General features: G+C 39.4%; 1 protein-coding gene across 9 annotated transcripts in view; it reads right to left on the bottom strand.

Moving 5' to 3' along the window:
* The window catches only part of ELAVL4 (ELAV like RNA binding protein 4), a 157,560-nt gene that overhangs the window by 75,450 nt on the left and 60,574 nt on the right, over nt 1–21,536 (bottom strand). Inside the window, exon 1 of one of the 9 annotated variants that reach the window (XM_019656510.1) lies at nt 17,383–17,926. The exons of the other annotated variants lie outside the window; for them this stretch is intronic. The gene's annotated coding sequence lies outside the window, so the exon portion shown is untranslated. Of the gene's footprint in view, nt 1–17,382; nt 17,927–21,536 lie in introns of those variants that run through there. 9 annotated transcript variants of the gene reach the window in all.

Genomic DNA, 21,536 nt, shown 5'->3' with positions numbered 1-21,536 from the left:
CATTCTGAAAATATATGCCCATTAAATAATGTGTTACAGGTGGCAACGCTGACTAATTTAAGAGCTGGTAAAATTTATCTTTGGCCTTTAATTTCTGAAGTAGAAAATACTTAAAAATCGCACTACTCATCATCTATGTCAATAGCTGTTTCCTTCATCTTCAAAATGCTTCACAAACATTAACTATGAAATTCTCACAAAAATACCTGTAAGGAAAATACAGAGCATAGGGTGAGGATTAAGTAAACTTAAAGAATGAATAATGAAAGCACCGTTTTTGACCACAAGCACAATTTATTGTTCACTTTGCCTTTTAAAAACCCTCTCCTGTGAATGGGTTAAAGTTAGATACTTTGAATATATGTAAGCTCAGTCATTGGGATTTCTGATTTCCAGAGAGGAAGGCTCTCTTCTTTTCATGGGAAATTTCAGTAAATTGCCACAGTGCACTCTTTATATTGATAGCAGAAAGCATTTCTGGCTTTCCATATGGAAGAATAGGGCTTGTTCTTGGTCCACCCTCCATCTGGACCCCTCCTTCCTTCCTAGGGACCCCAAGGAGCAGCTACATTGACCAAAAACACTTCAAAAGGGTTTTCCAGGGCCCCTTCAGAAAGATGTGGCGGGAAGTGCAGAGCTAGCATAGCACAGCAAGCGGTACCTCCCTGGAGAAATGAGATGAACTTTACAAAGCCACTAGAAAGATTTCATTAAATCACATGCTAGGCTCAGGAAATTCTATAAGCACATTCACACCCAACACCCCATTTAACCTTCATGAAGACACTGGGAGAGGGGTGGGATTCGGCCCACCTCTCCGCCCCCAGAACTTGCAATTTATAGGTGAGCAAACTAAACATTAAGGAGCAAACGGAGAGTAGAGTGACTAGCCCCTGTTCACAAGGTGCAGAGCTGGAATCCGAATGGAGGTCTTCCTGTCACTGACTCCCATATTCCTTCTTATCCACAACCTCCATAAGCCCTGTATAGCACACGCTGCAGCCAGCGATGACAAACCATAACACCGTTGGCTCTCTGCTGTGCCGCACTCTGCACAAGCACTCCGGTTGGCCAGGAAAGCCCTCCTCTCTTGCCAGCAGGTCTAAACTAACATGCCCTTCCTCAATGCCCCACCTCGGCTCCCACCTCTGTCTCTTGCATATGCTTCCATCACGAACATGTACCACACCGGATGGAGACTCTCTGTCTCCCTGTCTCTATCATTGGACTGCGAGCTCCTTGAGGACAGGGACTGTGTTTGATTCATTTGTAATCCCAGGGGCCCGTGATAGAATGAATGAATGAATGAATGAATGAATGAATGAATGAAAGGCTCTCTAGGTGCTCACCTGCTCTCCACAGCTAAATACTTTTCTTGCTCTGTTCCCTACTACTCTGCTCTCATCATAAACCTCTCTCATATCGCTGCTCTACAAAATTAGTTTAAACCTATGAACACTTTCACCTTCTAAAGCTGTATTGCTCTTAATGTTATTGTCTCCTCACCTTCTTCAAACTGTCCCAAAATTCTGTATTTTTAAGGCTAGTGGTCTTCCATTTTCTGGGTAAGGCCATCATTACAGCCTCTGTTTCTTCACTCCCCCATTCCTTCCACCTCTTAAACACCTCTGTTTCAAGCCTAAACCCATATTTCATTTTCACTTTGGGTCTGAGTCTGGCTAAAGTCTGGAAGTTAAGAGCCCCACAGAACATTTCCACCTGTGAGAGTTTCTACAAGTTACACCAGCCAAAGCCAAAACCAATGGGGATTCTGAATATTTTGCCGCCACAACTGTCAGAGCTGGGCGTGCCTGGCATGTTATTATTATGTTTTTAAGCAGATAAGTGAATCAATTATCATGTAATTACTTCTACATCCATTCAAACACCTGTCAAAAATCTATTGCATAGCATAGTGGTTAAGAACACAGGCATTAGAGCCTGGATGCCTAGGTTCAAATTCCTGTTCAGCTGTATGACCTTGGGCATATTACTTAACGGTCTGTTCCCTCAGTTCCCTCAATGTTGAAAGGATTCACAGGAATTTGGCAAAGAATAAATGTATTATTATTGTTAGATAACTGAGTTCCATGGCATTGCATTCCTGGCCTCTCAGAATTCAGTGGTGAGGGGTTAGTAGACAGATCTGTAAACAAAGTTGCAAAATGCATTAAGCCAAATGCCATACTCTGCCTACATCCTGCACTATGTTCCTTCCATGTTTTTGTGTGCTACCTCTCCCTGACAAAAGCTTCTCCCACTACCATTTAAATGACCCTGCCATTTTGTAAAACTCAGTTGAAGCCCACCTCCCTGACCCACACAGCCTCAGGCACCTGCCTCTCTCCTTTGTCACAGCACTCACCACTCGGAATTCAGCTATGGTTTACCTGCCTCTCTCCCCACTGACTGGGAGCTCCTTGATAGTGGGCCTGAATTTTGGTTGACTGCTTGCTCCCAGCGTACAGTGCACAGATAGTATTCGACCAAAGCCCATTGAATGAATCCGTGATCAGAGGTAGATGTAGGGTGCTAGAAGGCCTTAGAAGGAGAGATAACAGGGACACTGGAAGAGATTTCCTTTTTCCCTGACCTACCAGGCTCCACAGTATGGCAAAAAAACCCATGAGAGGAACATGGCTTTTAAATCCATTTCTTGAACCTTTTCTTCACTCTTCCTGCTCTGTTTATTTGAGGTGAATGCAGGCATCAAGATCGAAATAAATGTGAACTAGTGGCCAAGGAGGTCAAATAAATTCTCGGAGAATCACAGTACTAACATGCCACTAATCACAAGAGAAAGAAAATGTTTAGGGCCCATCCGGTGCCACCCAAAAGGTGTGCTGCCAAATGCTTGGACAATTGTTCTCCGCTTTTAAAAGTGTTTTATGGAGAGTTTGTTTGTTTGTTTTAAATAATTTTAAGTCTAAAAACTGCTAATGAAAACAAAGAAGCTTTAGGATGAAAATAAACTATATCTCTTTTTTTAATCCTCAGATTTTAATCTAATTTTATGCATTAGTATACACAATGGAAAGAGGAGATAAAAACACATAAAGGTTTTTATCTACATCTTAAAACTAATGCTTTCCACTTGCTCACACTGGAACATCAAGTGGGTTTATTTACAATTCCAGTTAGTATAAGAGCCTTTGCCTGAATACTTTGATGTATGAAAATACACATTCAAAAGTAAGTACAAGAAGCTAGAACGTAGCAGACTCAAGAACTGAACTCAGAATTCCAGACTCCAAAGCCCTTTTACCAAGTGCCTTTCTTTATAGAACCTTGGACCTCTAAGGGCCTGTAACTCCAGAAAGATGGAGCTAACAAAGCTTTGTGACAAAGACTGGTTATTTCCGCCATCCTGATTTGGAGCAAATCAAATTTTATTTTCCTCTGGCATCCACAATCCTTTATGGGATGATATAGCCTTGGTTTTGAGATTATCTGCTCTCCTTTTTGAAGGCTATGCAATGGGAAGTAACTTACATATTTTAGCCAAAATTCTCTCTCCCTGTGAGCATACAATAAATGACCAATATCTAGAGTGTCTTCCCTAATGCAAGGATGGCTCAACATAATGTAAATCAGTCAATGTGATACATCATGTTAATAGAATGGGAAAAAAAATTATATAATCATCTCAATAGATGCAGAAAAAACATTCAAAAAAATACAACATCCATTCATGGTAAGAACTCTCAATGAATTGCCCACAGAAGGAACATATCTCAAAATAATAAAGGACATATATGACAAGCCCACAGCTAACATCATACTCAATGGTGAAAGGCTGCAAGCTTTTCCTCTAAGATCAGTGAAAAGACAAGGGTATCCACTCTTACCATTCCTATTCAATGTCACACTGGAATTCCTAGCTAGAGCAATTAGGCAAGAAAAAGAAATAAAAGGTATCAGAAGGAATAATAAAAGGAAAGGAAGCAGTAAAATTGTCTCTATGTGTAGAAAACATAATTTTATATATAGAAATTTTTACACTCAACCAAAAAAACTGTTAGATCTAATCAGTGAATTCAGTAAAGTTGAAGGATACAAAATTAACATATAAAAATAAGTAGTGTTTCTATGCACTAAGAACAAAACTTCTGAAAAAGAAATAAAGAAACTGATCCCACTTACAGTATCATCAAAAACAACAAAATACTTAGAAATAAATTTAACCAAGGAGGTAACAGAATCTCTACACTGAAAACTACAAGACATTGATGAAATCAAAGAAAACACAAGTGAATGGAAGGTATACTGTGTTCATGGATTGAAGTGTTAAATTGTCAATACTACCAAAAGCCATGTATAGATTTAATGCAATCCCTATCAAGATTCCAATGCTATTTTTTATAGAAGTAGAAAAAACACTCCTAAAATTTATATGGAACCAATAAAGACTCTGAATAGCCAAAGAAAACCTGAGAGAGGAACAAAGCAGAGAGTATCACACTTCCTGATTTCGAGCTATAATAATCAAAACAGTATGGTACTGGCATAAAAACAGACAGATAGACCCACAGAACAGAATCCAGACCCTAGAAATAAACCCAAGAATATATGGTCAACTAATATTTGACAAGGGAGCCACGAATACTCAATGGAGAAAAGATACTCTATTAAATAAATGGTGCTGATAATTGGATATTCACATGTAAAAGAATGAAACTGAACCCATATCTTAACCCACTCACAAAAATTAACTCAAAATAGATTAAAGATTTAAATGTAAGAACTGAAACCATGAAACTCTTAGAAGAAAACATAGGAATAAAGCTCTTCGACATGGGTCTTGGTAATAATTTTTTGGGCATGACACCTGAAACACAAGCAACAAAATAAAAAATAAACAAGTAGGACTACATGAAACTAAGAAACTTGTGCACAGCAAAATAAAGCATCACCAAAGTGAAAAAACAGCCTATGGAATGGGAAAAATATTTGCTAACTATATATCTGATAAGGGGTTAATATTAAAAACATATAACATATAAAGAACTCACACAACTTAATCTCCACCCTCCCCACCTCACACACACACACACACACACACACACACACACACACACACAATTAAAAACATGAGCAAAGGATCTGGACAGACATTTCTCCAAAGAAGATACACAAAAGGCCAACAGGTACATGAGAAGATGCTCAGCATCACTAGTCACTGGGGATGTCACTACTCTCTACATCTCATGCCTGTTAGAATGATAATCTTCAAAAATACAAGAGATAACAAATGCTGGCATGGATGTGAAGAAAAGGGAACCCTTGTGAACTGTGGGTGGAAATGTAAGTTAGTGTAGCCACTATGGAAAACAGTATGGAGGATCCTCAAAAAATTTAAAAATAAAACTACCATATGATCCAAAAATTTCACTTCTGAAAACATATCCAAAGGTAACAAAAACACTAACTCAAAAGTTATCTGGGCCGGCCTAGTGGCGCGTTGGTTAAGAGCTGGCTTGGGACGCCAGAGGGCCCCAGTTTGGATCCCACATTTGAGGGCCAGTGACACTGCCCTCTACAGCTAAGATGCTGAACAACAGCTCTACCTGGAGCTGGGCTGCTGTGAGTCGCCAGCTACAGCATAGGCTGCAGCCCCTACTGCAGTGGGTTGCCATGGGCTACTGTGTGTGGCCAGCAGCCAGCATGAGCAGCCAGCAGCTGCTGTGAGCAGCTGTCCAGAAGCCGGTGTCTGATCTGCCTTGCCTGGGAAGAGCACAATGATGGTGCCAGCTTGGGCCAGTGAAGCAACGTCCTCTACAACTAGACTGAAGAACAAAAAAGGACAGCAACTTGCCTGTTCCCCATCCCCCAATTCCCCAATAGAAATCTTAAAAAAAATAAATAAATAAGTTATCTGCACCCATGTTCATAGCAGCATTATTTATAATAGCCATGACATGGAAACAACCTAAGTAGACATTGCTAGATCAATGGATAAAGAAGACGTGGTACATTTATACAATGGAATATTATTCAGCCATAAACAATGAGGAAATCCTACCATTAGTGACAACCTGGATGAACTATTAATGTATCATGCTAAATGAAATAAGGCAGAGAAAGACAAATACTGTATGATCTCACTTATATGTAGAACCAAAAAATAAAATACAAACCCATAAAAAAAGAGACCAGACTTGTAGTTACCAGAGGTAGGTGTAGGGGAAGGGGGGAGTAGGAAGAAGGTGGTCAAAAGGTACAAACTTCCAGTTATAAGATACATCAGTACTAGGGAAGTAATGTATATACAACATGATAACTATCTCTAACACTGCTATTTGATGTACAGGAACGTTGTTAAGTGAGTAGATCATTAAAGTTCTCATCACAAGGAGAAAAAATTTTTTCTTTCTTCTTTCTTTTATTTTTATTTTACCTATGTGAGAAGATGGATAGTAGCTGAACCTATTGTGGTAATTATTTCACAGTATATGTAAATCAAACCATCATGATGTACACCTGAAACTTATACAGTGATGCACGTCAATCATTGCTTAATAAAACTGGAACAAAAATGGACACCTTAGGGAGACTGAGCTATTTTTTTTTGTTTTGTTTTTTGTAGAGGGCAGTGTCACCGGCCCTCATATGTGGGATCCGAACCAGAGCCCTCCGGCGTCCCAAGCCAGCTCCTAACCATCGCGCCACTCGGCTGGCCCTGAGCTATTTTTTAAAATTCACTTTTATTAAATGCCTACTATGTGCCCAACCCTAAACTAGGTTATTTACACATGCAAACAATTAATCCTGTAAACAAGCCTACGGGCCCATTTTACAGACAATGAAACTGAGGCTCAGACAAGTTTAGTGACTTTACCATGACCTGACTGCAGGCAAGTGGGGAAGAAAAACAAAACATCAATTTCTCTGACTCCAAAGCCTATGCTCTTAACAACTAGAATACTCTCCTGGAAATGAAAAATCCTATGATAATACCAGTAATTACTGCAGTTTTTAGGTCCTCAAAGAGCTATTGAAAGATCTTTCAAATTACTTGGCAAAACATTCCAGCTGTGTCCTTAGCTGAACGATTGACCAAACCTTCCTTCTTACTTTCTCGAGACATTTATCCCATTTCGCAGCTTCAACTATAAGGAAATAGAATGGAATCTCTCCCTCATACACTAGGGACCCCTGGCCTATTAATGAGTTTTCCATGTTAGGTTTTCCTGAGGCCCAGGTACCTCAACCCAATTGTCTAATTTCCTTCTACTGCAGGGCTGACCACCCCACACCCCATGTGCAGATTGGGCAAGCCTGTCACCCCAAGAGTCAGCAGCTGGATGTACGCAGCCCAGCCTTTCAGAACAGGGCATTGATGACTCCAGCTCACAAAGTAGAAGCAAGGCATTGGTTGAACCATTGGTTCACAAACAAGTACTCAACAGTTCCACTCTCTAGTCCATTATCTCACTGTATTTTTAAAATAGCACTTCATTAAGTGAAATTATAGAATATCACACAATATATAATAGCTACTAAATTTTACTTATGCTATTGTCTGTCTTCCCCCTCTAAAATGAAAACTCCTTGTCTTAGTTACCGCTGTATCTATAGCACCTACAACAGTGCCTGGCATATATCAGACACTCAACAAATATTTGAAGAATGTGACACAAGTTAATATTATATGATAATAACAATGATCATTAGCACTTTATATGCCAAGCGACATTCCACATCCTTAATATTCATTGGTCCATCAAATCCTCATAAAAACCCTAGTTTACAGGTGAAGAAATTGAGACATAGGGAGGGTAAGTGATTTGTCCAAGGTCACAACTGGTAAAGCCAGGATTTGAACCCTGACAATCTTGGTTGAAAGTACCTATTAATAAGCAATAGGTTAAATGCCTCTCTTTAGTCCCTAACTTTTAAGAGGTGAGTAATACAAAATGGGAGACAGAACATGGGCTTTGGGATCAATCAGATTAGGCTTGGAATTCCAAGTCTGACATTCCCTAGGCATGCGACCTTGTGCAAGTTATGTTAAGCTCCATGGTGCTTTTTCTTCAAAATGGGAGTAAAGATACCTGCTTCCTAGAGTTGTTATGAGGTTTAATGAGATAACCTAAGTACATTTCTTTTTGCAAAGCCTGACACATACCCTATAAAGGGTCGCTATTATTGTAACTGTGCGATACAGAGAGCAAATGACCAAAAAAGGGACTAGAAGAAAGAATTACTGAAGAATTACAGGTGAGCCATGGTGATCAGGAAAATTTTCACATACATACGTGTACACATATTCAAGATTTTCAACTCAGAGTTACAGAACTGTGGTTGGTGAACAACAGTAGTGTCAAAGCCAGTCTACATGACAAGGGGACTTTGGGTCCAACAACCTTCTTATAGGCTAGAGGTTAGCAGGGCACCTGATAGGAAACCATTATGGACAACTTGATCAATATCCAACTACATCATTCAGTTAACAATTAATTACCGAGCACCTATTAGGTGCCAGGCACAGATATAAACCCAGTCCAGGTTGTTGAGGTGGTGGTGGAGCAGACAAATCAACAATCTGTTATGCAGTATGGAAGACCAATGACAGAAGGGGGCTGGCAGTGCTAACAGAGGAGGCTGTAATCTAGCGTGAGTCAGGGAAGCTTTCCTGGATGAGATGGGCCGCCTCTTTGTCTCATGGTGAAGAAAAGCAGAAGGATGTTGGAGATGAATGGATCTTTTTGAGCATAGGTGCAGAACAGTATGGTGCAGTTCCACGGCGGAAGATAAACGGAAGGCAGAAAGCTGCAGGATGGGAGGCCAGAAAGGAGGGCAGAAGCCAGGCCACAGAGGGTCTCCTGGGCCTGGTGAAGGTGGCTGGACTTGGTCCAGAGCCATTAATCAATTAAACAGCCATCTTTGAGATCGCATCTCAACTGTGTGCCTATAGCGAATACACTGGTTCCCCATGAAATACAAACAAAACAGCCCTGAGAGCAAGAATACATTTGTTTTTTAGGCTAACTGCTAGATTTTCTTTGGGGCCCTGTTTCTTCCTGAATAGATCTTGGGCATTTTTAGCACCATTCTAGTTTATCACCATCTCATGATATTGTTCGCCTTTCGTACTCTAAAGTCGTTTTAAACTCAACTCTGTTCAGCAAATGTTATTCTCCCTTCCCCAGCACAGTACCCTGAACAACTTGGTAAATATTTGTTGAATTGGGCTGGATTCATTGAGCAACCACTAAGAAAGGTAATACTGTGCCCTGGGGCCCAGGAGTAGGAAGAGATAAAAAGGTGAGTATCACAGCACCTTCACCTCAATAAACTTGAACTTCTAATGATGCAAATGAGACATGCATGACAATCATATACACATCCAAGGCAGGCTGCAGGGTGTTGCATTTGTTCAGTAGTGGCCTCTGCAGGGGGTGGGAATCTGAAACCCACTCTCTCACCAGACATTCAACTCCTGGAGGGCAGGGGCTATGTCTTCTTTACTACTAAATCCTCAGAGACCATCAAATATTAAGGGCTTAGTAAGTGGTCATCAAATGGATCTATTTAATCCTGACAACAATCCTGGGAGGTATAAATCATTTTACAAATGTGGAAACTGAGGCTCAGAGAGATCATGTATCTTCCTTGCAGTTGCCAGGTTAGTAAGTGGTAAAAATAACAATAATAATGACAGCAATAATTACTATTATTTTTCAATCTAAGCAAGCCCACCCTCCACTTATCATTCCCAAAATGTCTCTGCCACAGGATTCTCTTCTCATACCAAGATGGAAATGGTCTCTCACCCTGAATGAAACATGAAGTTTACTATTTGAGTTCTTGAGCTTTGGTTGGCTTTTCCCTGCTGCCAATTTTAGTTTTTCCAAAAGGCATTGAATAGCTTTAGGATGGATGGGTCTGTGACATTGCAGGTAAGGAATTTTTTAGCATAAAGTTTCCCTGATACTCTCCCACTTCTTCCCCTATCCCCAGGTGGGAATTGATCCAGTTTTAATTTAATTTAATAAATCTTTACTGAATACCTACTATGTGTCAGGCACTCTTCTCAGTACTTCCAAAATAAAATCCAGCAGAAAAGTCTTTGCACCTGTCCTCTTGAGGTTAAATCCTATCTTACCCACTTTCATGCATCGTAAAACCTAAAGGGCAGCTAGTAAACTATTTAGGGCGGCGACCAAATGAACCACTTATCTTTGTTAAAGGGTACAATGGTAACACATAGTAGGCATTTTAATACATTTTCATGGAACTGAATAAATCTTTTAAAGTTTGCTCTGGATTTAGACAGAACTGAGTTCAAACTAAACCCTGGCCCAATCAATTACTGGCTGTGTAACTTTAATTTACCTTTCAAAACTTCAGTTAGATCATCTTTTAAAGTAAGAAAATTAACATTTAGGGCCGGCCAAGTGGCGCGATGGTTAAGAGCTGGCTTGGGACGCCAGAGGGCCCCGGTTCCGATCCCACGTATGAGGGCCAGTGACACTGCCCTCCACAGCTAAGATGCTGAACAACAGTTCAACCTGGAGCTGGGCTGCCGTGAGTCACCGGCGACAGTGTGGGCTGCAGCCCCTGCTGCAGTGGGTTGCCATGGGCTACCGTTTGTAGCCAGCAGCCAGCGTGAGCGGCCAGCAGCCGCAGTGAGCGGCCATCCAGAAGCTCCCGACAGATCTGCCTCACCCGGGAAGAGCACAATGATGGTGCCAACTTGGGCCAGTGAAGCAATGTCCTCCACAACTAGACTGAAGAACAAAAGGACAGCAGCTTGTCTGTTCTCCTTCCCCCAATTCCCCAGCGCTGTTTCCATCCCCCCAATTCCCCAATAAAAATCTTAAAAAAAAAAGAAAATTAACATTTAAGTTTTAAGATTGTTCTAAGAATTAAAAGGGATGGTGTATATATGGCACAGTGCCTGACTCATAGTTAGAGGTCAAGAAATAGAAGCTAATTTCATTATTTCTAGTCTCACTTTTAGGTCACCTCCACTACTTATTTTTGTCATTATTATTTTTACTTTGTAGGTTCAACTAGATAGCAGGACCAAGAAATGTTTTGATTAAGAGCAAGCCCCAACATATACTATACAGACATCAATTTTCCAAGATTTAGGATACAGTGTTCTACATTAAATCTAAAATAATCAGAACTCTCCTTCTCTTTAATAATTTGAAATATACTAGAGATCTTGCATTGCATAGCTCTGAAGAAAGTTGACTTTCCCCCCCATTTGGATAACACAGAGCTTACTATTATCCACAGCAGTGTTTCTCAAACTTTATTAGCCATGATCCAACAAAGCAAAAAAGAAAAGCAAGAAATATATTGAACACAGCAGCTTCATTCACAAATCAGAACATAGGGAACTGAAACAAAAGTTTCATGATATAATACTCACCCTTACTAAGTACCAGCCACTGATACTTTCTATTTCATTCCATTCTAGCATTTTATTGTTTTAAATTTTTCAAATTCTGGTCAAGACCCAGGAAAATAATTGTAGGCAAACTAGAACTTAGTAATTTACTAATATTGTTATCTGGTCTGTTAGCGTGTACCAAGGATATAGTTTAATTGACCCTCCCATCAAGTTATGAAGTTGTATTAATTCTACCTTATATATTAAGAAACTGAAACTAAGAAAGGTTAGTTAGGTGACTTGGACTAAATAAACTCCCACAAGCGGATGACAGACCCAAGACTCACAAGTCTTCTAACTGCAGTGCAGGGTCTTAAAAAAAATTATCATAATTCAATAACCATTTATTGAGTCCCTACTATGTGCCCAGTATTGAATTAAGAGAGCATTTGACGCAATCTCTGCCCTCCACGGCTCACAGGCTTCCAGGGAGACGAGTGTGCCTTGGTACATACACTTGGAAGCCTGAATGGGTACTTTTCTATTCTGGAGGAAATGAGCTTATTCTCAAACCACCACCCTTCTCTATGTGGCTACACATTATCCCACAAAATAAGCACTGGTACCTGTTGGTGAGAGAATGCAGCGTACTCCTCTAACGGCACAGTTCTCTACAATCTGAAAGAACGTTGAAATTTTTCCTCCTGCTGCTTTTTGGCACTGTAACCCTAAGAGAAATCCTCAATGTGACTTCACCAATGAGCATCATCATCATAACATCGCACTATGATCGGAAGAATGCTTTCATGTAGAGGCCCTAAAAATAACCAGTATGTAATTTAGAAGCATCTTTAGGGTGACTTCAACTTCTGAGAAATCATGATTTAATAAAGACAGGTCTTGACCCTGCAAAACAATCAGGAAACTACGGTCCTCTGTCCTAAGACATCCCATAGCTGTCAATTCAAATAAAGTCAAAACACCCTGAGCTTCCTAAACCATAACTTTACCTATCTCTCTAGCTTTATCTTTACATATCCTAAGCTGCATTCACACTAGACTATGGTTCCTTACGCAAGTTCCCATCTTCATGCCTTTACTCATACTCTTCCCTTCTCATGGAATGCCCCTTTCTTCTCATTTTTCTGCCTATCCATTTTTTCCTGGCTCCACTCAGATAGCATGTCCTCCATGAAGCCTTGTTTCTTTCCCCCAACAAGAATGAACGTGTCCCTCTGCTGTACACTGTATCTCCCCTGCCAATGCACATTTTGCACTCTGCCTGTCATTGTCTTTACCTACTCTAGTAGAATATGTTTTAAATACTGCCACATTCCAGGGTGCACCTAGAATATGGTTTATATGCAATAGACATGCAGTTGTATTTGCTGATACAACATTGTAAAACTTGAACTAGAAAAGGAATTGCTTTTTTCCTCTAGAGAAGTAAACTTCAGCCAAGCTGGATGTATTCCCAAACACTCTGGAGCGAGGGCTTCTAATATTGCTGAACTCGTAACTGAATGCAGGTGGCTGAGCTTTATTTTCTACAAAAAGGAGTTAACAGTATCTGCCCTAACTACATTAAAGAGATCAAACTGGGTGAAATTATACACTGTTAAGTGAATATGAGAAATCATCTCCTTGGTCATTGGTCCATTACAAGCAGATTGTGCTGGAAACAGCTGAAGTTCCAAAAATACCAACCTGCTCCTCTGTTCTTTGAAAATTCACACAACTTGATAGTTTAGGGGGATTGCTGTTAAGACCATATGAACTGCAAGCCCATGTCTCCAAAATTCACTAACTAGAGACCTGTTTTAAGAGTTTTTATTAATGCTCGTCTAAGCTAAAAGGCTTTTTCCCCTTCTTGCAGATAACCTTAAGCCAGAGGTATAAAGTAGGAAGGAACTGAGATTCAAGTATTCTCTTAAATATGGATGAATTTTCAATTTTTTAATAACACAAACACTTAAGAAGATACTACGAATATCCACCTGCCCACTCCTACCATGTCACCTGCTCAAGTCACACACGCAATCATCTCCTTTCGGTCCTTGGTTAATAAGCATGAGATTTTTCTAGGCTAGACTATGTAGAAACGTCTTCTGTACTGCCCTTTCTCCAAATTCAAGCCCCTTTTCTTTCACAGATATATTTCTGCCCATAAAAACACACTGTAAAAATCAACCACAATTCTTCCAGAGAGCTTGTGTACCACACACAGGCTGCTTACAAAATCCTTAGAACTTTGGTGAAGCCTTGAAACAGGTACAGGTGGAAAGAGAAAAGTTCTATTTTCTGTTTCACAGGAGAGATGTGTTTTTTAATAAAAGCATGGGGCCTGCAAAGTGGCACTTGGGGGATCAGATAGATTTAGGTCCCCTTCCCTTAGTTTTAATGGTGAAATTAAAGGAAAGAAAATGACTCCCCTTCACAACTTTCCCATGATCGTATGAAGAGAAATTCAAAATCCATGACATTAAAACAGTGTTTCTTATTCTATTACTTCTTCATCCTCACTGGTGACAGCAACAGGTCCCAATTTAAAACAATTTGTGAGTTTACTTAATGTGCCTATTTATTCACCCCTTTCAGAGCCCTGGGAAAAGGTACAAAATGAGGCTTGGCCTAACGCCAGTCCTGACACCACCCACTACCCCTTCCCAAGTGTTTGGGATCAATAACTACATCTAAGTCTTCATGGTGATTTGCCTCCTTCCGCTTTTATTCCTTCGGATAGGGTGATGAATCGAGGGCCACACTCTGCTCACATCTCCCACACCTCTTCAATCAGTCCGATCACTTTTAGAGCTGTTTGCACTGCCAAAGACATCCATCATCCTGCCTCACCAAGCAGGAGAAGGGAAACTGATGGCAAGTTAGAAAAATCTCATTTAGCCACTTTTTGCCTTAACCTCTTTACCACTCCTAGAGAAACAGAACTTTAAAATTCAGCCTACTGGGGAAACAAGAGGGAGAGAGAAAAAAAAATTTGATGTGGCGAAGGGGAAAAAAATAGCTTTAAAGTAAGTTGGTTTCTGGGCCAAAGTAAAATAACTCATATATATATATATATATGTATACATATATATATATGTATATATATATATATATGTATGTATAATATGTTGTGTTTACAAGGTGGAAAGTTCACGAACTTAATTGTCTGATCGTGTGTGTGTGTGTGTGTGTGTGTGTGTATTATATTATGCGGCAAAAGATGAGATTGTATTAATTAACATTAACTCCTTTTTATTTTCTTTCTGGTTGACTTTTGAATTTCCTAACAAATTCTTTCATGAAACTAAAAAAAACCCAGCACTGACTAAAATTAATTTTATGTCCACCTTTCTTCTCTTTTAATGACTAAATCCCAAGTTAATTGTAATTTTGAAGGAGATCACGGATGTACCTTACAAAACCCTAGCAAAATGCAGAAAACTTACTCACAAAATTCCAGAGAAGTGTTTAAAAGCCACTCTGTGTCACACACACACACCTCTCCATGAGATCTGGGGAGAGGATGGAGACTGTGGAGGTAGCATGCAATGTCGCTTCTCCCTGGGACATCTGGCATGGGCAGAAAGAGTAATAGGCTGAAAGAGACCCAGTGTCCTCTAAGCACCTGTAATTTGCAGGTTGGGTGTATGGCGGGTGCCTTCCAATACTGCTCCTCATCTGATCCTCCCAGAAACCCTGTGAGTTGGGCATTACTGTCCTCATCTTAAAGATAAGAAAACTGAGGCCCAGAAAACTGAAATACCTCATCCAAGATCACCTAATGACGAATTGGAAAAGTCGGGATTCGAACCCAAGTCCTGACTTCAAAGTCCTTTGCACTTCCTGGCTTCTTAAGACAAAGAGCAATCTTTCCAGAGTTTCGCCTGTACGCGAACACTATGAACTTCCTCCGAGTCCGGAGGCTGACTCGTGGTTCTGTGGCCTCTGTGCTGGCTCTGCCAACAAAGACTTGGGAATCGCAGTATCTAGGTAGAAACAAATCTAATTTTTCTACACGTGTACAAGTCGATGTAATATGTTTTTAGCCCTATCTGTGCACTGGCCCTCTGGGTCCTAATCACAATAACCAGGTTGTTTTCAGGATTAGAACCTTTTCCATTACCGAGGCGATTAAAATATAATCAAGCTAGAAAGTTATCCTCCCCCAAAGCCACCTAAAACAGAGAAACTCAAAAATAAAAGCAATTTACATATTTTAGTTCAAATTAAAAAGTAAAAGCTAAGGATTCCCTTTTAATATCCTGAATAATAAATGCACATTTATGTAAAGCTTCCTTTGGGGAACGGTTACTATGAGGACAATTTCCCCAATATTATTCATAAATATCACTTTTGTTTTGGTGTTACAGTAAGAATCTGGGTACTGTCTGTACCCAGTGCATCCACAGAGATAATTAATATTGAAGACATGTACAATATCCAGAATTTTAGATGTGTAGTTGGCTACATTACAAAAAGTAACATAAGAAAGGATGAGTCAAATCTAGTCAAAATCACTAATTGTAGGGACTTAGTCGTTTACTCAATTTTAAGCGAGCTCTTTCCTAATGAAAGTTTCATTAGTAAAGATCACAAATTCTCAGGCTTTCCACTACAGCCTTTTAAATAGCACTTAGAGCTAAAGTTTATCATTAAAGCTGTATTTACTACTACTGTATCTTCAAAGGGGGCACTAGAAAAAAATATGTTCAACTCAGCCTGTTATTTTTCATGCACCGATTACAAAGCAAAACTCTAAAGTGTTTAGACTGGCAGTTTAGGAAAACAGACTCCTTGAGAAGCCATTATTGGTACATCCCAGGGCACACGGCGGGTCACGGCATCTATCTATTATTCCCCGTACCCCTTGAGACAGACAGACAGACAGACGGATAGACACACACACACACACACACACACACACAGAAATCTAAGTGTGTATAACAAAGTAACTATGATTTCTGCTCCACTAACAAACTGAGAAGTTTGCACAGGGGCAAGCCAAGAGGGTCACAATTTTCTCAGGTCCTCCTGGGAGGCTGACCCAGGAAAAGGTATTCAAAAAGTAATCTCTGTCAGAAGCAAGACATTTCTATTTCTGTAAAATTAATAGGCTCTAGTCAAACTCCACGGCCAGCTGACAGAAAGACGAGTTCCCTCCAACTGTACAAACTTTACTTTTTCTTGAGAATGAAGACCTTGATACATGAAACTATTATAGCCAAAAATGTCTAGAAGATCTTTTACTTCTATCTTTTGGAGCCATGACTTGACTTTTACAAATATGAAAGGAAACACAGTTATGTATTAAATGCTCCAACAGATCTTTTCTCATAATTTGATACAAACCTCATTGTGTAATGCCCAACCTTAAAATCACTCACCCTAACTTTATCCCCAGTCACAGGGACTTAGCCTCTAATTATGTCTTTTGATCAGTGTCAAAAGAAAAGGAAATGGTGACCTCGAATTCCACCTTCCAAAAAAAGCACATAATAAATCCTCAACAAATACATCTTCATCCAACAAAAATGATAGCTAGCCTCTATTATGAACACAGTTGGCAAAACAACTTCAAGGGCTAGTTGTTGCAGGAGAGTAGACAATAGAAGGTAACTGATTCATAGAACGATCAAGAGTGGATTCAATGCCACAAAATGCAAAGAGAGAGGAAATCTCCACACTGTGGTGTGTTTTTCAGAATTCACCATCTTGGCTGGAATTGTTTCTCTGCTTCCCCAAATCCTGGAAAATGAACTAAACTTCTTTTTGAAAAAATATTTATGAATTACATTTTTAAAGCTTTATAATGAATCATAATTTAAAAATTTAACTCAAGTTTAAATGTTCTTTTTAAACAAAGAGCCCAAGGGAAGTTATTTTCAAGAGAGACCTATGACTTCTAATTTTTTTCCATAAAAAAAAAATCACATATGCCAGTTTCCTATTTTACTTTCGTGGTTAAACATAAGGCTTCCTCCAAACAACAGCAACAACAACAAAAACAAAAACGCAAGCACAATTACACTGACCTTATTTCTTCAACACTTGCACTGCTTCTTCAACCAAAATTTATTTAAGGATTCCATTATGGCATTCAGCATTTCTTGATCCTTGTAGAGGGGAATCCGTATTGAGGGGGAAAGTATCTCTGGAGTTAGATATAATAAGGACCTGAATAATGATCTTCCCCAAAGTAAAAATAGTCAGTTCTAAAATGGTCCGGCAAAAGGCAAAATCCCGGGGGCGGAGGGAGGGCATGGGAAGAAGAGAAAGAGAGAGACAGAGAAAGAGAGAGAAAGCCGCCTGCCTATTAGGAGCACTGACACTACATAAGTAATTTCTTAAGGAATGTACAAGGAACAGCATAAATATTACCACTAAGCAGAGTGGATGTGAACATCCAAAGCAAGCTAACTGGCTGACTGCTTTCTCGTTTTTTGTTCTTTTGTAACAATTCCATTTCCAAAGTGCTTGATTTGTAACACTGATGCTCCAAAGCTATTGTGAGCACACAGCCTGAATACTTAATGAGGTAAACAACAAACAAAATGGCTCATCTTAGGTGCCCCCAGCTAGCATCCCAAACTGGATATAATTAAAGGTGTGAACAAGCAAGCAAGGAAGTAATGAACCTGCAAAGTCAAGGTTCTGAGGAATTATCAGGCATCCCGCACTGCACCAGTTCAAATTTATCACTCATTATCTCTTCTACCAGCAAGGTGCAGATCCACATGTTGGTGCCCCCTCCACCCTGGTCCCCCAGCCTTTTTTTTCCCTTTCCATTTCTAGATGGCTAATGTATGACAATTACTGCTTGAGATAACTCCCACTCACAGATCACCTTTCTTTTTATCCTTTGAAAACTGCTGACCTATAAAAGCCCTCTACCCTTAAAATACGCAGAGATTTAAAAAATACAAGGATGTTCCAAACACACACACACACACACACACACACACACACACTCACACAAAGCATGAGATGCTAACATAGCCACCCTATCTCCACCTTGTTTTTACCAATGGTTAAAGATTAGGTTCAAATATTCTCAAAGCAAAAACAATTCTCCTTACATATACACATACATTTTAATTTGAATCCAACCTCTTGATTAAAAGGGTAGCTTCTAGTTCACAAATATGGTTATGGATTTGCACATTTATAGTTCTCTAGTGGCAACTAAAGAATCGTGTTCGGTTACTAATGGAAGTAGTCTGCAGTGCCTGGATGTATCTTTTTGATGAAGTCTTGTATTTTTCTAATAAGAGAACTCAGAGTTTGTGAGGAGAAGTCACATTTTATGGGAAGCCAGTCCAGCTAGGTATCCTTCCCATTTTTAGATACACATATACTTGCAAGTATGTATATACACATTTGGGAAGACCAAATAAGGAAAGCCAAAGACAGGTGCCCGATTCTGGAAACACACACGCTTACACTGGTGCACACATACCGTCTCCCTCTCTTACATACACATACTCTCCACATGTCTCGCAAATGCATGGGAGACTGAATAGTGGGCAATAAAAGGATGTCCACTTTCAAAAGGGGAATCGGCCAATTCTGTTCGACATGGCCCACTGACTGGAAAATAGTACGATAAAAGCTGGAGAATGTTTACGTCCCTTCATACCCCCAAAATTCCCAATGACATTGGGGAGAAAATACTGCATTGCAGCATTTGCCAGCGCACACTCATGTGTCTAACATCCGCTGGCCAGCTCACCAACAAATGTACATACTAAGTGTCCAGGCATATAAATGAAGCGCTTGGTGGCCACAGATCATTAGAACTGATGAAGAAATTTGTCAAGGCCAAAGCACTTCTGACCATGCACAATGACCACTGTCAAGACCGCCATTCCTTACTCGCGGTACACACAGATAATTTTTTTTTAATTTTTATTTTTTAATTATAATAAGGCATTAACATGCCAAGGGCTAATTGAAGCAGCATATCTCCTGATGGAAGGAATAGCATTTGGTCTACACACAGGAAGAGAATCCACCCACAATAAAGAAATAAGTGCAAAGGGAAGAAATCAGACCAAAGAAAAGGACTTGCCCTGAGGAAACCCTTTCATTGTTCATGGTAACTCTTACTTGACAAAAATACCTTGATTCACCCACAGATTCTTTTAGAGTCATTGGACACACACACACACACACACACACACACACACACACACACACACACAGAAAGTAACATTCACACAATGATTTCTAGATTTGAAATTTCAAATAGATTACAACCAATAGAAATGCTAAGTTTAAAGTATCTGAAGTCTAACATGTTTCAAACCCTATTTTCAGACTGAGTTTAGAACTAAAATGGAAACGTGTATCTCGTTTTCTTTCTCTTTCTTAAAAAAATAATTCTATTGTTATTACCTCACAACAATCTGGGTTTCCACTCATAACAAAATCCTTAAATAGTCAAAGGACCCAGGAAGGGTTATAGAGAGAGAAAAAAGTTTTAAGGCTTTGGAAAACTATCAGACAGAAGCCAGCTCATCTATATTTGGTAAGGAGGATGACTTGAATGAATGGCAGTTAAGAATGAATGGACTGAGATTATAAACGAATGATTAAGTTTCTTGTTACGTGTTTTTTTATTATTAAAATTGTCTTGTAAATCAATAATTCTCAAAGAAAATTTTCAGCTATTTCCCCACTTATATTCACCTCACTTTCAAATTTTAAATAGAAAATGATTTAGCCATCATATTACAACGAGCTATGTGGACATCCTGATCGTTAAACCTGCGACAAATCAGGTGTTTTTTGCAGAAATATTTCCAATCAGAGTTTTTTTTCTTATTAAATGCACACTCAGCTTTGTGTTTCCATAAAGGCACACCTCCACAAGCAGGTAGTAGGCATTAATATTTTTAAGACAAAGAAGCGAGAAAGGTCAGCAGTAGAACCACGTGTTTTTTTTACAATCCACGCTAAGGTGCCAGTTCCTATAGAAATTGTTTTTCCCTAACTAAAAAATGCTGGAAATTCTCAGAAAAAAAATCTATATTAGATAATAAAAAGCTATTCTATTTTTAATAGCGATATATACGCTTACACACTCAAGATATGAGAGCAAGGTTCAAGTGTATGACAAAAAAATCTTTATTTATTTTTACCTCAAGAGTCAAAATAAATTTTTAAAAATCCCTCCCTCTCCCAAAAGAAGACAAAACAAAAAGAAGCACCTTCAACAACAACAAAAAAAGAATGGGGGTGGTGGTGTGGAGGTTTGCAATGGAGAGAGTAAAAATTAAGAGTACTTTCAATAAAGCCAATTATATCTCCCAACCTTTTAACATATTTCAGCATTTTTTAATCTCTCATTTTTGGGTTTAGAATTAGCTGCCTCATCATGTATCAAATTTGTCTCTCAGGAAGGAACCGTAACAGATCATCGTTACGGTTCTTTTTACGGTTACCCCCTATTCACCTAAGTACTATACCTTTCGGTTCTTCTGGTACCCACCATCACAAGAAAAAGAGACTAGTAGTAAAGCACACTTAGAGAAAAAGCGAGAAATATCTGTCACCCAGTGCATGCATGGGTTCCAGACGTTTAGAGACACTGAAAAAAAAATCAGCTTTTCACTCAGTTTATTCCAAGACCAGAACAAGGACCAAATGCCGAATGGAAGGCAGTGGTTTGCGAGGGTGCAGCCTCATGGATCATGTGGCTGGAGATTCAGACAGGGAGGCAATGCCAAAGGCTAGAGTACAGTTTTTTCATTTATTATTTTTAAAAGTACTGTCTACTCAGAATATAAAACAAGAGATACAATGAAGTCCCTGGAACTGTAGTATCAACATCTGATTTAGTCAAAATACCAATTATCACCTAGCATAAAATCATTGCTTAGGGTAAGTCTATTCTATCTATATTTCTCTTATGGATGGATATTTGCTGGAAATTTCTGAGAAATCATTTGCAGAACCTATCAGCTGTGGGAGTTCACTATTATGCTTCCGTCAACTTCATTCAATATAATTTACATTTTTTTCAAATGGCCTCGTAGGATTCCTTGCTATTTTTCACACGTACAATTTCACAGCAGGGAAAAGGGGAAGAGAGAGAGAGAGAGAGAGAGAGAGAGAGAGAGAGAGAGAGAGAGAGGAGGGGGAGGGTAGGGGATCTTCTCCCTGTTTTTTAAACCAAAAAAAAAAT

Source organism: Hipposideros armiger, unplaced genomic scaffold, assembly GCF_001890085.2.
Source record: "Hipposideros armiger isolate ML-2016 unplaced genomic scaffold, ASM189008v1 scaffold_261, whole genome shotgun sequence".
NCBI classification, from domain to species: Eukaryota; Metazoa; Chordata; class Mammalia; order Chiroptera; family Hipposideridae; genus Hipposideros; species Hipposideros armiger.
The sequence above is the reverse complement of the archived record's forward strand: the minus strand, read 5'-3'. Positions and strand labels throughout refer to the sequence as shown.